Source organism: Pinus tabuliformis, chromosome 4_2 (assembly GCF_031772625.1).
Source record: "Pinus tabuliformis cultivar Carrire ecotype Pingquan chromosome 4_2, CPIR1, whole genome shotgun sequence".
Classification (NCBI taxonomy): domain Eukaryota; kingdom Viridiplantae; phylum Streptophyta; class Pinopsida; order Pinales; family Pinaceae; genus Pinus; species Pinus tabuliformis.
In genome coordinates this window covers 937,937,044-937,956,742 of record NC_142304.1, presented here as the reverse complement: position 1 = coordinate 937,956,742, position 19,699 = coordinate 937,937,044, and positions in this window count along the sequence as shown.

Sequence of the window (19,699 nt, the reverse complement as noted above, 5' to 3'; positions counted from 1 at the left end):
TACCTAGGAGATGACATAGCATATCAGATTAAAGCATATGGAGATATTCCTATGATATTGCCTAATGGTAATATTACGCGCGTAGAGAATTTCATGTATGTGCCTAGGATTAAAAATAATTTGATCTCTGTATCAATGATTACTGATCAGAATTTAAATGTAGAATATTTAAAAACTTACCTTTTTGTAAAGGATTTGTTGGATCATCAAAATCAGGTTGCATCGGGAATAAGAGTTGGAGGCCTACACAAGTTTAATGGTACATACATACCACATCAAGGTTTAGCTACAATTACCATCACAACAGAGAATATTTGGCATCAAAGGTTTGGTCACATCAACCTTCATGATTTATTGTTGCTGCAGACTTAAGGTATGGATGATGGAATTCCTATTTTAAGAAATGAACATATTGATTGTGAATTTTGTGAACTTGGAAAAATTATTAGGGATGAATTTCCTTCTAACTTAAATAGGAGAAACAAATATATAGTTGCACTTGCACATACTGATATTTGTGGACCTATGTAGACAAGGTCCTTAGGTGGAGATTATTATTTCTTTCTATTTATTGATGATTGCACAAGGTATACCTCAGTATATTTTCTTAGAAGGAAAGGTGATTCTTTCAAGTACTTTAAGGAATTCAAATATATGGTTGAAAAGAAAATAGGGAATTTCATTAAAAACCTCTAATCATATAATGGGGGAGAATACAAGCTTGAGAACTTCATCAAATATTGGAGAGATCATGGAATAGTACAACAATTTACATTACCACACACTCCACAAAAGAATGGGGTTGCATAAAGAAAGAACATAACTCTAGTGGAGTGTGCATGTAGCATAATTAAAGGTAATAACTTCTCCAATCGTTTTCGGGTAGAATCTATTAGTACTAAATTTTACTTAAAGAATAGAATTCCAACTAGGTGTCTTGATCTCAAGACTCCATTTGATGCTTTGTACGGTTTTAAACCTGCAGTCCATCACTTGCGAGTATTCAGTTCTAGAGATTTTGCATACACTCCTAAGGAAAATAGGAAGAAATTGGATGCTAAGGCTATAAAATACATATTTGTAGGGTATTGTTCTGATTTCAAAGCATATAAGATGTTTAATCCATCTACTCATAAAGTATTTGCGAGTAGAGATGTTAATGAACAAGTTGATGAAGGGAATAAGGATAAAGTTTATGAATAGTGGCATGTGCCTCTAGTGATTTATGACAGTAATGATGAAGCGAAAGACAGTCATTAATGCCAACATGATGATATTAAAGAGGAATCTAGTGATGTGGACACATTTAGTAGGCGAAGTCCACTCAAAAGTGAGCAAGTAATCACACAGGACATAATTGATTCAATTCTACTACCAAGGAGATCAGGAAGGCAAACTGACTTACTAGAAAGGTACAAATATTATGCTCTTATAACTAGTGTTTTAAATGTTGTTGAGCCCATCAATTATAATGAAGAAAACCAATACGAAGAATGGAGGTCAACTATGAAAGAAGAGTATGAGACTATAATTAAAAATAAAACATGGGAATTAATTGAACTTGCAAAAGGAAAAGATCCCATAGGTTGTAAATGGATATATAAACCTAAGTTAAAAGCAAATGGTAGTATAGACAAGTATAAAGCTAGAATGGTGGCCAAAGGGTACTCATAGAAACAAGGGACTGACTACAAGGAGAATTTTAATAATGTGGCTAAGCTAAATACTATTAGAATGTTAATAGCTCTAGCTACAAAGTGCCATTGGAGTTTACACCAACTAGATGTAAAATCTTCTTTTTTGAATGGAGATTTGAAGGAAGAAGTATATCTAACACAAATTGAAGGGTTTATTAAAAAGGGACGGGAACACTTGGTGTATAAATTAAAAAATGCATTGTATCAGTTGAAGAAGGCTCCCAAATCTTGGTATGAGAAAATAAACTCTTTCTTCTTACATCATGGTTATAAGAGAAGAAAAATGATCCGAATATGTATACCACATTTGATTCAAAGGGGAAAATTGTGGTGATTTATTTATATGTTGATGATTTAATTGTTACTGGAAATTTTGATGAATTGGTTGAAGAAATCACAATGCAGATGTCATAGGTATTTGAAATGAAGGACGTTTGGTAACTGCATTATTGCTTAGGTCTTGAATTCTGGAGGGATGTTGGCCAGAATTTTTTTAGTCAAGGAAAGCATGCTAAGGAATTGTTGAAGACATTTAAAATGGATCAGAGTAAAGCTGCTTCAGTACCTATACAAAAAAATGTTAAATTTCAAAGTAATGATGGTCCTAAAGAGGTGGATGCTACATTGCATAGAAAACTGGTTGGAAGTTTTATTTATTTAACTACAGCTAAGCCTGACTTAGCATATTTAGTGAGTGTGTTGAGTAAGTTTATGACAAAAGCTCTTGAAAATTATTGGATGGTAGCAAAATGTGTCCTAAGGTATTTTAAAGAAACCATAAATTTTGGCATTAAATATATTGATTCTTTTGATGTTAAACTGACAGGATATTCACATTCAGATTGGGCTAAAAATATGGACGATATAAGATCTATAACTGGATATTCTTTTAATATTGAGTCCGATGTCATTTCTTGGAGCAGTAAAAGTGAGAGTAATGTATCTTTATCATCAGAAGAAGTAGAGTATCAGGTTGTATGTGTAGCCTCTTGTGAAGAAATTTGGTTTAAAAGACTTATTCAATGTGCAGGAGAAGAACAAAAAGATGCTACGGTAATTAAATATGACAACAAAAGTTCAATCAAGCTAGAAAATAATCTTGTTTTTCATAAGAAAATAAAACATGTAGATACTCAATTTCATTTTATTAGAGAAAAGGTTCAGTCCAAAGAAATATTCATTGAATATTTTAATACCTGTGAAAATGCAGCTGATATCTTTACCAAGTCTCTTGGGATGATCAAATTTGAATTGTTTAGGGAAATCTTAGGTGTGCAGGTGAATCCTTTCCCCATTAAGAGGGAGACTTGAAATTAATGGAGAAAGTTTGTTTCACAGTGGTGTGTGTGTCTTAGTTTAGATTTAGTTCCTATTTTCTAGGAGATAGTTTTGATATAATCATGAAAATTGGTGTAGTAATAGTGAGTGTAGATATAATCATGAAATTTGGTGTAGTAATAGTGAGTGTAGATATAATCTGAAATTTCGTGATATCACTACAGGGTATGTATTTATCATTTTACTATGACATTTTCTTATTTAGAATAAGCACTGCAAGTAACTGTGTTATGCTTTCCATGTGTAATCCATTCATGACTCTTTTCTCGACTCTTTGAAACAATGTGTCTGTCATAGTCTCCAATCCATTTCTATATTTCATTTAGAGTTGTTTTCCTATAAACTATTATCTTCTCTCATGTAGTCGACTATGCCTGCAGCTTCTCCTCTCAAGACTTCACATCTTTATAAGGTGATCAATCATGTTTTTTTTACTATAACCTTGAATTATTTGATAGTTGGAGAGAAAATGGAAAATTGTATGAGTGCAATTTGTCTTCATCCAATAAGCCCTACCAAGAGTAATACAAAATTTCATTATAGAATGTAAGACATAAGTTTTTCCAAGTTTAAAATGTGGGAAAATATGGTGCAATTCAAAGTCAGAAATCAGCCGTATCAACAATTTAAAAATCTTTTTATATGATCACAATTTATGAAAGAATACTAATTTTTTTTGTTTCTATGTCATGCAAATACCAAAGCCCGCCTACAATAAGAAGTATATCAAAAAACATTCTGTTTGCCTGGTGATTTAATGTAATGAACCAATATACTACAATTGAGACATTATCCCTTATACCTTGTTTATGAGATCTCTGAAAGTAGCTCTCAATAGGTGCCCATAGAAACTGATCATGCTTCCTTGTTCCCTTAGATCAGTTGAAATCCGGCATGGAAAAATCAAGAACATAATTGCACCCTTCGTCATTTCATTCACTATAACATTTAAAAATGCATTAAGGTCAGATTTGAATTGCTCGAGATAAGCCTCTGCAACTGCATAAGATTGTTTCCTTGCAATGAAGGTCTCCCACTTATTACATGATTTGGATGTCTTGTCTTTAAGTGGGTCTTGAATATGATTAAAATTCCATATCTTAACCTGATAAGTTCAAATCACAGAGGAATAATAGAAAAAAGTACATTAATTTATACATAGAGAAACCATTGCATCTATAGCTACTTTTTATATATATAGCTAGAGAAATTATATATATATATATATATATATATATATATATATATATATATATAGAGAGAGAGAGAGATATATCTATATATATATATATATATATATATATATATATATATATATATATATATATATATATATATATATATATATATATATAGATATCTCTCTCTCTCTCTCTCTCTCTATATATATATATATATATATATATATATATATATATATATATATATATATAGATATATAATTTTTTATATAAAAACTTTGTAGACCATGAGATGCTCTCTTGCTTAACTATGAAATGCTCTCTTGGACAAATTCAAATAATGTAAAGCCATCATGCCCCTTCATCTAAGCCTTGAATTCATTAATTTGATTGAATCCCTCTTTACTAAGTGAAAAATGAATTTGTTATACCACGATATTGCTCAAATGAATATTTTATATCCCCATATTTCTTTTCACTTGAACATGCCTCAATCATACATATTTTAGTTTATATTAATATAATATTATAATATTAGGTTTAGGATTTTAATGAGTTGCCAATGAATGAGTTTCATGAAGTGTTTGAATCTTCAAATTTTTAAATCCATTTCACTTACAAATGTGATGTAGGAGCATTCAAGCCTAGTCAACAATGTGATGGTATGGTCACATGTTGTGACGAACAAGGGGTTGGAAGACAAGAGTTTAGTTAATTTTATTTAAATATGTGAGAGTGTTTATTTATTGTCAAATATGAGAAAAAGTGTATAGTGGCTGATTAATTCTCCCTGTGTGGAGATCAAGCCAAATAGTTAGATTTGCTTGGTTTGAATAGAATATGAGGAATTTTAAAGCTTGATTTAGTGTTTGTTTAGAAAAGAGTGGAGTTGAAGAGGTTCTTTAGGAGAGAGTGAGAGATCTCTAGATCAAAAGCAGAATTGGTTCATGAATCCACTTTTGTAGAAATTGTGATCCTTTTTTATAAGTCAGAGGTTGGATAGGTTAGTAAGAGAGAGGCTATAGAGGCTAGATAGGTTAGCTAGAGGTTTGAGAGAAGTTAGAGAGGAGAGAGCGAGGATTTCAAGATTGAAATAGGGACTTTTATTGATGTAATCGATCCAGAGGGTTGAGCCTCTGTAAATTCATTATATTTAATAAATGATTTTGCATGTGTGTAAATTTCCCATCTCTATTGAAGTCCTTCGCTTGTCTCTGTATAGTTTACCTATGGAACAACTGAAGCATTCTGCTCTGTTTTTATGTCTTAAGTTATAAAGCGTAGCGTTCAATACTTTATTACAGACCATAGTGTTATACAATGGCTAAGCCACTTTAACACTAGTCATTTATCCATAGATACTACAGAGAGTTTATATAAGGAGACAGAGTGTGGAGGAGAATCGTGTTTATAACGCAGAATCTGTTAAAACAAGCGAGATCAAGTCCAGGAGGGAGTAGACGAATCGATGCATAATAGCATTGATCTGGAATATCAACAGTCTAGACCAAATCGCAGGGAGAAAAACCAATTCATATTGCATCCGCAGAGTCTGTTATAAGGAGGACAGACTCAGGCCTTAAGGAGTTGCGGTTTTGATCGCACCAATATATCACATCAGCGGAAGTCTGTATGGATGGATTGGGCCCTAAGCACTTGCCAACTCCGATTGCGACATGATAATGAAGCGTGCAACATTGGATCACATACTTGATCAACGATGGAGATAAGGCACGTGCGCATTAACAAGAAGGTGGTTTCCAAAATGTGGTAAGTGGTTATTGGGTTGCCTAAAAAGCTGTAAGCGGTTTTCCAAATCCGGACCCGATGAGGATATGAGTTGGAATTTAATTAAGTTGAGATTCAGAGGGGATCAGACCGTCTGTTGAATGGACAATCAGACGGATTTCAGTCACGAATAAGCACGAAATTTAATTCCCAATCCAGACTCGATGAGATATATACAATGGATTTAATTCCATTTGACGTCTGGATTATGAGTTTGGAGTGGGTTTTCCAGTGTCTCCTTTGTATTCTGATAAAATTTATGACTGAGATTTTTAATGTAAAAGTGCATCCATTCTCCACTTCTGATATAATGTGCGGGCAGATTTTAAAGGCTTAAGGCTTTAATACCAACACTTCCAATGTGGTGGGAATAACCATAGTTCTAGGCCGATAGTTGTGTATATGGAGGAGACGATTGTCTTTTTGATTGGATCCCGCCATCAAGGGGTTTCTTACATCATTTTTGGTATCAGAGCTAGCTTAACGTTGTATAAAGAATGGCTTGGAAATTTAATTGTAATCTCAGGATATGTATAATTTGCACTGAAGTGAAGCTGATACAGATGGGGATCAGATTACAAAGGACACTGAGATCAGAATGGAGAAGTAGTGAATCTATGAGGAAGGTCTGGTAAGAATGTTTATTTTGATAATTTTGTAGAGATGTGTTTTGAATGTATAAAGAACAACAAGGGATTGAAATTTCAAGGGAGAAGATGTTTTCCTTTCAGGAAAATGAAATTTCTGTGTAAGTTGATTGCATGCTTGATTTGGTTGAGATGAAAGGTTTAGAAGTTAAAGCTAAATAGAAGAGTGGTTTGTTCTGGCATTCAAGTCATTTAAATGATTTGAAGAATTTTGTGAAAACTGAGAATGATTGAGGATTTCTTAAAGTATTGTTGAAGGTAATGATATTGATGATTGAAAGAAAAGATATTGGGTTTAATAGGACTGAAAGAAGAACCACTACAAGGAATGAATTTTGGAAATTGTAGAGGCAAAACAGGATTTGGTTACAAACAGGTTATCAGAAGGAATTGATAGTGTCTGTCATGAATTGATAAAATAATTGAAATTTAGATCTAATCTTAATTGATCTTGAAAGCTAAAGAGTCCGTTATGAAAAGTAAAATGGGAAATAGTTGTTGGTTGTATGGAGTCTTTTGAATGGAGAGTCTAAATGAAATAATGAATAGACGAATCCTTTGGCAAAGATTTAACTGAAAGAATGGGAATTAGTTTTAAGATATCTTTGAAGGAAATATTTCAGGTTTGAAAGGTGCTTTGATGTATCTTGAGATAAGATTGTGCAGGTCAATAAAAGCAGTGGAATTGTTGAAAGATAGAATGAATTGTACCAACATCATAGCATATGAGCTATGTTAAAAAAGATATGGCAAGAAGAATTCTCAGATGAGTAAAGGTGGTAGTACCCAATAGTAAATGAAATTATTGAATGAAGAAAGAAGTGAACAATTGAAGATGCAAAGCCTAGAGCAAGGAGTGTTCAAGAGGAGATAAGAACAACTTTCAACAGTGGTTGGTAGAAGTTGTTGAGGTAGCTCCACGATTGTGATTGTCGATAGGAGATAACAATTGCAGAAAGAGGAGTGTTGGGTAGAATTGTTAGTCAATGAATGGTTCGAGGAAAGAACCAATAGATGCCAAAAGGATGAACTTAGGAAAGTTTGGTGAAGCATGAAGGAGACTTGTTACAGGTGAAATGGAAAAGGCTATTTGCAGCTCATTAGTGAACAAGGAAAGTTCACCATAGGAAGAAATGGAATTGACTATTGATAGTCATGACAGGGGTACGAAGGAAAGCTAGAGACACAGAAAAAAGAGTGTTGAAGCAGTTGGACTCAAAGGAATGAGTAAAGAAGAAAGGGACATGGAGTTGGCTGAGATGAAGGCAGGACTCAGTCATTTGGAGAAGCTGGTATTGAAAGGAATTAGAGAAAAATGGAAACAAGGATTTTATGTGGGAAGAAGAGTCAAATGGCCTATCAGAGAATTGTTTGCTGAGAAATTAATACTTCAAGAAGTTGAAAATGAAGGAGTAGAAAACATCTGTGAACCAGAGAAAGGATCTCTCCTTGGGGAAGGACACAGTGATGACAATCATGAAGAACTGATCTATGCAGATCAGAACGAAAGGAATGCGTTGGTAGCATCCTCACAGACAAGATAATCTCATATTTTTGGAATTAATTATTTATGTCAATGTAAAATTGCAGGTATGTAGCGTAATGAATTTGAACCTATGTATGAAAAGGTGAAAGAGGCAGAGGTAAGAAAACCACAAAAGGAGATGCATAAGGACTTTCAACACTTTAATTGGTGGAGGAAATTAAAAGGTATAGCTAAATGGTTGTGTCTTCTCTTAGTGAAAACTTATTGGATAATATTTGAAGGAATTTGAGCATGGATAGAAGACCAATTGGAAATGGAAACATGAAAGGAAACAGATGCATTGTCGATTTGTGAAGTGAAGAGAAGGAAATCTGACACAGAGGACTTAGCTGAAGAAGTTAAGTCAAGGAAATATTTGGAAGATCAAAGTCTTATCAGAGAAGAGGAGTAGACATTGTTGTCTTATTTGGATAAACTGAGTGTTGGAGGAAGTTGTGTAGAACAGAAAGGTATTCTACAAACTTATGATGAAGTTGTCAAGCATAGTCAAGAAGTTGCAGTCCTAGAAGTTTTATTTATCGAGGAAGAAGTCGAAGATGTTGAGGAAGAATTTCCCAATAACTTAGTGAACTATCAGAATAGTTCAAAGAAGAATGAGGAGTTGATCACTGAGGCTTCAAATGAAGAGCCTTGTATTTTTTAAACTAACATGTTGTGTATGTTTTTAGGTTTAAAAGGTGATGAACAACAATTGGACAATGTGCTTATGCATGTTGATGAGGAAGTGAGATTACTAGAAGAGATGGCTGAGACAGAAAGATATTTTGAGCATGTATTTAATAATTTTGAGAATCATGGTATTGACAGGGAAATTGTCATGATTAAAGAAGCTGAAGATAAGAAAATGAAAGTTTGTGATGGCAACCAGAATGAAATATCTTCAATAGAGAATCAAAATGAAAGTACTATGGAAATTATGAAGGAATATAAGATGATGTTGATAGATGCAGAAGTTTAGGAATTCTGTGATTTTAAAGTGGATTACTTTTATGAAGCTATAAACCATGAAGAAGCTTTAGAAAACTAGAAATTTGTTTTTGATTTAAGAGAAGATGAAACAATATCATTTTGTTGCAATAGTATAAGTATAGAAGATGAAAGGATGCTTCACAATGATATGATCCGAGAAATCCTAGCTATTGAACTCTTGAATGATAGTCTTGTGTTAGAACAAGGAACACCGTGTAATGCAGAGGAAAGTATTGAAATGAAAATTGATGACGATTTCATAACTTTTGAAGAACAACAGTATAAAGATTTGATGGCATAATTACCTATGGAAAGTGAAAACCATAGTTATTTTGAATTTGACAATTGTCATGGAAATTCTATTTTATACAGGAAGGAGGAGTCATACGTAATTACCATGCTTATTGAATATGAAGGAATTTGTATTTTGCTGGAAAGGATATTAAATGAACCTGATAACATAGAGGACAGGATTATCCTTAATGATAATGAAAGGGAAGTTGTGGAGTACAAATAATAGTTTGTAAATGACAGAGGAAAAGAAGATTTGGATAGAAATTTTATGATTTATATGGTAAAGGAGAATGTACAACAGGTAGATGTTAGTGGAGTTCAGTTGGGAACAAATTGTAAAGAGGAAGTTGAGAAATTGTGGCAGATGAAGACAGTTAAAAAGAAGGACAACAAGGAAAGAGTACAACAACAAAATAAGATTTGGAATACTGGAAGAACAGAAGTGACAGTGGAAGAAGAATTGAATTAGTAGCATGATGAAGATGATGACCAGTTATAATGTAAAGTTTGGGATACTGGATAGACAACATAATGATCACATGACCAGGAGGTCATGAAAACTTTCAACTTTAGGAGTTTGATGTTGGAGCATTTAGGCCTAGTCAGCAATGTGATGGTATGATCACATGTTGTGACTAATAAGGGGTTGGAAGAGAAGAGTTTAGTTAATTTTATTTAAATATGTGAGAGTGCTTATTTATTGTCAAATATGAGAAAAAGGGTATAGTGGCTAATTGATTCTCCCTATGTGGAGATTAGGCCAAATAGTTAGATTTATTTGGTTTGAATAGAATATGAGGAATTTGAAAGCTTTATTTAGCGTTTGTTCAGAAAAGAGTGGAGTTGAAGAGGTTCTTTAGGAGAGAGTAAGAAATTTCTGGATCTAAACTAGAATTGGTTCATGAATCCACTTTTGTATAAATTGTGATCTTTTCGGATAATTCAGTGGTTCGATAGGTTAGCGAGAGAGAGCCCAGAGAGGCTAGATAGGTTAGCTAGGGGTTCAAGAGAGGCTAGAGAGGAGAGAGTGAGGATTTCAAGATTGAAACATGGCCTTTTATTGATGTAATCGAGTTAGAGGGCCGAGACTTTGTAAATTAATTATATTGAATAAATGATTTTGTGTGTGTGTAAACGACCCATCTCTATTGAAGTACTTCGCTTGTCTCTCTATAGTTTTCCTACGGAACAACTCAAGCATTATGCTATGTTTTTATGTCTTAAGTTATAAAGCGCAGCGTTCAATACTTTATTATGGTCCATAGTGTTATACGGTGGCTGAGCTGCTTTAACCCCAGTCATTTATCCATAGATACCACAAAGAGTTTATATAAGGAGTTGTGTGTGAAAACAGAGTGTGGAGGAGAATCATGTTTATAACACAGAATCTGTTAAAAACAAGCAAGATCAAGTCTAGGAGGGAGTAGATGGATCAATGCACAGTAGTCGTTGATCTGGAAGATCAACAGTCCAGATGAAATCGCAGGGAGGAAAACCAATTCATATCACATCGGCAAAGATTGTTATAAGGAGGAAGGACTCAGGCCTTAAGGATTTGCGATTGCAATCGCACTGATATATCGCATCGACAGAAGTCTTTATGGATGGATCGGGCCCTAAACACTTGCCAACTCCGATTACGACATGACGATGAAGCATCAACCGTTGGATCACATAATTGACCAACGACGGAGATAAGGGCACGTGCATTAACTAGAAGGTGGTTTCCAAAAGGTGGTAAGCAGTTATCAGGTGGCCTCAAAAGCCATAAGAGGTTTTCCCAACCTGGACCCGATGAGGATATGAGTCAGAATTTAATTAAGTTGAGATCCGGAGGTGATCAAACCATCCATCAAATGGATGATCGGATGGACTTCAAGCACGAATAAGCGCAAAATTTAATTCCCAATCCAAACCCTATGGGCTTTTTATAGTGGATTTAATTCCATATGATGTCCGGCTTATGTGTTCGCAGCGAGTTTTCCTGTGTCTCCTTTGTATTCTGATAAAATTGATGGCCAAGATTGTTAAGGTAAAAGTGCATCCATTCTCCGCTTCCAATATAATGTGCGGGAAGGTTTTAAAGGCTTATGGATTCAATACCAACGCTTTCGATGTGGTGGCAATAACCATAGTTCTAGGCTGATAGTTGTGTATATGGAGGGAGCGATTGCCTTTGTGATCGAATCCCACCATCAAGGGGTTTCCTACATCAAAATGTTTGAAATAAATAAGGTTATTTTATTTTAAATACACCCATTAAATTTTAATAAATAATTTAATTTTTTAATTTTTTTTATTAAAAAAAAGTTTTACTTTAAAATTTTGATAAAAAAAGATAAATTTTAACCTAAGCAGCAGTTCCAATAGCATTTGATGAACCTAAATGGAAGTCAATAAAAATAGTCATGGTGAACCAAAAACAAGAGATAGTAGCCAATGGTAAAAAAAACAAAAGGAAAATGAATCAAGAGACAAGTAATTAATCAAATAATTAAGCAATAAAACAAGACTTATAGTACTGGAATCAAAATCTGTATTTTCATGAGATATGTTACCTATTGTTTCATTGGGAAGAAAGTGCTCTCAAAATATTTTTTAGGGTTTTTCACCCTAACTCTTAAAGTCAAGTCTCATTACAAATATGCATTACACTTATGATCAAAGGTAATTCAAGGTGATAGGATCTTCAAAAATAGTAGATGACATAGGCACAGGGAAGGCATAATTAACAAGATCGCAGAGATGGCAAGAAACAGAAAAACAAATAATGAATGTTGAGAACTCCATACATAATATTGACACCTTCATCGTTATAAATTGCAAAATGTACAAAATTGGACAATGATTTAACTATGCAACATTCAGTGTTCAACATTTATTGTGGTGGAGAGCATTCAAAATAAACGAGACATGCATTTCTTCTTCATTTAAAGACAATGTTTCTTCATTTAATGGCATATTTTATTCATTTAATACTAACGTTCAATATATAATTGCAAAGTTATGCAGTGTTAATATATTTCCAATACATTAATATTTTTGGAGAAACATTAATAGTTTGGAGCAACACTCCAACATTTATATTGTACCATAATCTAAGCCATTGGGTAGCTTATTGGAATTTGGTACATTGTTTTTATATTAGCAACATTTATTTTAGCATTTCATTGGGTTATTGTGTTAATATTGTAGTCATTGTTCATTCGAGAGCGTTCATTAGTATTATGGAACAAAGTATTCATTGTGGAGAGAAAAGTTTACAATGTTCAAAATAATGTTTACAATACAGTGCCTTACATTACATTGTGTGGTTTATGATTAATTGTCCAATGTTATCATTTTGGTACATGCCCAATACTATTTGATATAAGCAATGCATTATATCATATAATATGTTTACAACATTTACAATGTTCAGAACAATGTTTAATTCCAACAAATACAATGTTGTTGTATCATTGTGTTTGAATCCAACAAATACAACATTTAATTCCAACGTTTAATACAAGCATTTAACTACATCATTAGAACAAATGTGAGTTACATTTAGGTTTTAATAAATATGTTTTATTTTTAATTTTCATATTAAATTTTAATAAATATATTATTTATTTGAATTGTTTTTTATTGAAAAAAGCTTTACATTAAATATTATATTTTTGTAAAATATTTTTAATATTTATATAATAATAATAATAATAATAATTATAATTATAATTATTATTAATATTTATTATATAAAACTAATATTAATTATTAAAAAATACAATATTAATAAATATAATTAATAATAACAATAACATTAAAATTAATATGGAAAACAATGTTATTAATAATATCATTAATACAATATTAAAAATGTTTACAAATTAATATTTGTGATGTCATTAACCCAATATATTGTGGTTATAAACAAATACTAAGTTATCATCATATATTGGGTTATCAATATTGATGAGTTTAATATCTTTAAATCATTAGTAAATATTTTTGTGACTTGCATATATTATATCAAGTGGCATGGTTGGCCAAAGTGGTTTACTAAATATTAATGTAAGCATTTACACCAGTTTATATTTATTATAATTAATACTAATATGTTGATTATTAAATAAAATATTAGATATGATTAATTAGCAACATTTAATAATGTGTTATTAATAAAAATTTATTAGGTCTTAAAAAATAATTTTATTAGTCATAATATTTTTTAAAATTATGGCCATTTAATGTTATTAGTATAATAACAATAAATTATTAATATTATTTAAATTGTAACATGAATATTAATAATATTGAAAATTAAAAAATATATATTTAATATTTAGTATTTAAAATATTATTTAATAAATATTAGCAAAAGGAATTCCCAATCACTATTTGATTAATATTATTAATATAAATGCCCACGGGGCTTTGGATTGACGGTGAATGGGTGCGCTGTTAAGGCACTCCTTGCGATAGGTCACCGGTTCAAATCCCCATGGGTGCGTAGGTTAGTCTTAACAAGCAAAAAAATAAATATTATTAATATAAATGAATAATTATTATTTATTATAATAATAACAATTTTATTGTAACAATTATTTTTTAATATTATTATTATTTTCATTATTATATATTTTTCAATATGAATATTACTTTTATAATTAATATTAATATTAATTTTAATGTTAATATTAATTTTATAATTACCATTATATTTATATCATTAATGTTCATTGTGGTTGGGTTTATAATATTAACAATCCTCAGTGCTTGTTAATCTCTAAGGTTTATAATATTAATCTCTTGGATTTAATATTATTCCCTTGGGTATATAGAACATTGAATTTTAGGGTTTGTAATATTTATCTTAGGATTTATATACCTTGGGTTTATAATATTTATCCCTCATTTAATATTATTCCCTTGGGTTTATAATCCCTTGGGTTTTAGAGTTAATACCTTTGGTTTATTATGCCCTATGGTTTATAATATCCATTGGGGCTTTAGCATTAATCCCTTGGGTTTATTGTTCATTTGGGTTTATGATATCAATCTCTTGGGATTATTATTCCCCGGTCAATGATGGTTTATTATGATGTCAACCATCGTGAACCATGGTCCAACATGGAATTGTGATAAGGATTGTCTCAATATGAAAAACAATGATCGTCAATCATGTTCACTTTAGTGTTTATAATATTTGTCTTAAGGTTTATACATTGGGTTTATACTATTAGTCCCTTGTGTTTAATATTATACCCTTGAGTTCATAATCCCTTGGGGTTTTAGTATTAATCCCTTGGGTTTATTATTCCTTTGGGTTTATAATATAAATCCCTTGGATTTATTATTCCCTTAGGTTTACAATTTCAATCATGGCTAACCATTGTCATTCATAGCCAACCATGGTTGAATGTCGCATTGTGACAAGGATTTTCTCACCATGAAAATAAACCATGTTTATTTTAGTGTTTGTAATATTTATATTAGGGTTTACCAATGTTGGGTTTATAATATTAGTCTCTTGGGTTTAATATTATCCCCTTGGGTTCATAATTCCTTGGGGTTTTAGTATTAATACCTTGGGTTTATTATTATGTTGATTTATAATATCAATCATGCTCAGCTTTATTAATCTCTTCTGTTTTTAATAGCGATCAGATGCGCGTCTTGATCGCTTAGGTTTTTAATATGTATCCCTTGGGTTCACTAATTCATTACGGTTTTAATATTAAACGGTTCGGTTTATTAGTGCCTTACATTTATAATAATAATAATTCCCTTGGTTTATTAATCGCTTGAGTTTAAAATATTGATTCTTAGGGTTTATGAATTCAACCATGTTTATTTTAGTATTTTTAATATTTATCTTAGCGTTTGGATACCTTGGGTTTAAAATATTAGTCCCTTTTGTTTAATATTATTCCTTTAGGTTCATAATCACTTGGGGTTTTAGTATTAATCCCTTGGATTTATTGTTCTTTTGTGTTTATAATGTCAATCGTTTGGGTTTGTTTTTTTTTTTTTTTCTGTATAAAGACTATTCTATTAAGATTAAAAGAGAAAAAATATTTACAAAGAGGTTTGAATCTCTGAGGGGGCTGTAGCCTGCCCTCTATCAGAAAAACCATTGCGATTTGCACATTGCCTTCTGTTTACAAAAATGAAAATCATAGACCCAAGACTAAATAGAGCTAGATAGGATCGACGCTTCAGTATGAGCTGCCCTATTACAAAATGCTGTTCTTTGCCACTATTACAAAAAAACTGGAAAGCCAAAATTATGTCCTGGAGAATGTAAAAATTCATACTGATAATAACAGAGGCCATACCCACTGAGAATTACACCCAAAAACCAGAAATCCTAAGATGACTTGCTTTTCTGTCGCTGATACCAGAAGTAATTATGCCTGAGGTGGTGAGTCTGTATCGTCTTCATTTGCCTGGTTGGGAGAGATTACCCAATGAACCATCACATTATCTTCAGCTTCCGTCATGTTGCAATCTGGAGGAGGCACAAGGTGCAGAACGCTGCCAGAGAGTTGTGCCGGCTCACAAGCTATAATATGCTCTTGAGAAGAGTCTGGCTGAGGGCGAGAATCTTCTTGTTGGCCTTCTTCATGCAGCGCAACGGGATTATTGAGGACATCACTAGCCAAGCTGCCCTGAGAATCACTGGAATTTTGAGAAAGAGACTGTTCCTTGGAGGTTTCATCTGAGCTTGTGAGCTCATCTTCCTCCTCCGAGAAAATAATAGTTATAATAGCTAAGATAAGCGGTTTGTTAAGCCTGATTTTGAACTTGAACCGGGATGAGTGAAACGAGCTGTTTAGGGAGGGTCCAGAATGGTCTGAGGGCGGTGAGGATGGCGAGGCAGAGGCTAACGGAGTTATACGTCGAGTTCTAGAACCACCACGACCTCGAGAACCTCCACGGGACCCTGAGATGCTACCATGCCTGGGTATGCCACGACGACGAGCCATTGCAGAATTGATCAACAGTTTGAAAGTGCTGAAGGGCTGAGGGAGAAAGAGAAGTGACTCGCCACAAACTAAATGAAACCGGAATGAACAGACCTCTGAACTGAAGACCCCAAAGCAGAACACACAGTATATATAAAACACCACGAGAAAGAACCCAGCAATGACTGAATGAACCCAATACCCGACCCAGACACCTTCAGCAAAGACAGAAACGAAACCCCTTACAGAGATGGGCACGAAGACTGACTTAATACCCCCGATGCAAATGGAGAAGGCTGACTTACTACACCAGACACCTTCGAAAAGAGACAAAACGAAATACCTGAAACTGGCAAGATGTGAGCAATTATGAAACCATGGTGGCTTCTAAACTCTCTGTGCTGCGCAGAAGCTCTGAGGACATAACCACCAGAGAGGAGCACTGCCTGAAGAAACCGGATTGTCTCTGTCACTGCCTGAAGATACTAGAGCAAATGAACCATGAGTTGTGCGCGCCATCCTGAAATCTATTTGTTGTGTGCCTTGAACCTGAAGCTTCATAAATGCGAGTTAATACCCTGCCTCGAACCGCCAAACCTACTGAAGGTGGTGCCAGATGCCGGCTCCGCATGCTCAAGCTTTAACACCTCATTAAGGCACCCGCATCTGGGTCAATCACTTGGGTTTGTTATTCCGTAGCCAACCATGGTTTATTATGATGTCAACCATGGTTAACCATGGTCCAACATGGAATTGTGATGAGGATTGTCCCAATATGAAAATGAACGATTGTCAATCATGTTTATTTTAGTGTTTATAATATTTATCTTAGGGTTTATATATGTTGCAATATTAGTACCTTGGGTTTAATATTATTCCCTTGGGTTCATAATCCCTTGGGGTTTTAGTATTAATCCCTCGGGTTTATTATTCCTTTGGGTTTCTGATGTCAATCCCTTGAGTTTACTATTACCTTAGGTTTACGATATCAATGGTGGTAAACCATTATAAAGCATAGACAACCATGGTTGAATGTCAGATTGTGACCAGGATTGTCTAACCATGAAAATAAACCATGTTTATTTTAGTGTTTGTAATATTTATATTTGGGTTTACCAATGATTTGTTTATAATATTAGTCCCTTGGGTTTAATATTATTCCCTTGGATTCATAATCCCTTGGGGTTTTAACAATAATCCCTTGAGTTTATTATTCCTTTGTGTTTATAGTATCAAACCCTTAGGTTTATAGTATCAATGATGGTCAACCATTGTCAATCATAGCCAACCATGGTCAACCGTGGCTGAATGTCTCATTGTGACAAGGATTGTCTCACCATGAAAATAAACCATGTTTATTTTTGTGTTTGTAGTATTTATATTTGAGTTTACCAATGTTGGGTTTATCATATTAGGCCCTTGGGTTAAATTTTATTCCCTTGGGTTCGTAATCCCTTGGGGTTTTACCATTAATTCGTTGGGTTTATAATATCAATCCCTTAGGTTTATTATTCCCTTAGGTTTATAATCTGAATGATGGTCAATCATTTTCAATCATAGCCAACCATTATCAACCATCGTTGAATGTCGCATTGTGGTCAAGTTTGTCTCACCATGAAAATAAACCATGTTTATTTTAGTTTTTGTAATATTTATATTTAGTTTAACCAATGTGGGACTTTTAATATTAGTCCTTTGTGTTTAATATTATTCCCTTGGGTTTAATATTATTCCCTTAAGTTCATAATCCCTTGGGGTTTTAGTATTAATCCCTTGGGTTTATTGTTCCTTGGGTTTATTTTGGTTTACCAATGTTGGGTTTATAATATTAGTTCCTTGGGTTTAATATTATTCCCTTAGGTTCATAAACCCTTAGGGTTTTAGTATTAATCTATTGGGTTTATTATTCCTTTCGGTTTATAATATCAATCCCTTGGGTTTACTATTTCCTTAGGCTTATCATATCAATGATGGTCAACCATTGTCAATCATAGCCAACCATGGTCAACCATGTTTGAATGTCAGAGTGTGACAAGGATTGTCTCACCATGAAAATAAACCATTTTATTTCAGTGTTTGTAGTATTTATATTTGGGTTTACCAATGTGGGGTTTATAATATTAGTCCCTTGGGTTTAATATTATTTCGTTGGGTTGATAACCCTTCGGGTTCTAGTGTTCATCCCTTGGTTTTATTATTCCTTTGGGTTTATAATATTAAACCCTTAGGTTTATTATTCTGTTAGGTTTATAATATCAATGATAGCCAACCATTTTCAATCATAGACAACCATGGTTGAATGTCACATTGTGATAAAGATTGTCTCACCATGAAAATAAACCATGTTTATTTTAGTGTTTGTAATATTTATATTTGGGTTTACCAATGTTGGGTTTTTAATATTAGTCCCTTGGGTTTAATATTATTCCTTTGGGTTCATAATCCCTTGGGTTTATGTTTCCCTTGGGTTCATAATATCAATCCATTGGGTTTATTATTAACTTGGGTTTATAATATCAATCATGGTCAACCATAACCAACCATGGTCAACTGTGGTCAATCATGGTCCGATCTCACATTATGAAACAAATTGTCTCCACTTAGGGTTTACATACCTTGGGATTACAGTATTATCCCGTTGGATTTAATATTATTCGCTTAGGTTCATAATCCCTTGGGGTTTTAGTATTAATACCTTGCGTTTATTGTTCATTTGGGATTATAATATCAATTTCTTGGGTTTGCTATTCCGTGGTTAACCATGGTTTATTTTGATGTCAAAGATAGTCAACCATGGTCCAACATTGAATTGTGGTAAGGATTGTCTCAATATGAAAATCAACGATGGTTAATCGTGTTTATTTTAGTGTTTATAATATTTATCTTAGAGTATATATACGATGGGTTTACAATATTAGTCCCTTGGGTTTAATATTATTTCCTTGGGTTCATAATCCCTTAGGGTTTTAGTATTAATCCCTTGGGTTTATTATTCGTTTGGTTTTATAATATCAATCCCTTGAGTTTATAATTCCCTTAGGTTTATATTATCAACCATGGTCAACCATTGTCAATCATAGCCAACCATGGCGAGCCATGGTTGCGTGTCGCATTGTGACAAAGATTGTCTCACCATGAAAATAAACTATGTTTATTTTAGTGTTTCTAATATTTATATTAGAGTTTACCAATGTTGGGTTTATAATATTAGTCTCTTGGGTTTAATATTATTGACTTGGGTGCATAATCCCTTGGATTGTTAGTATTAATCCCTTTGGTTTATTAT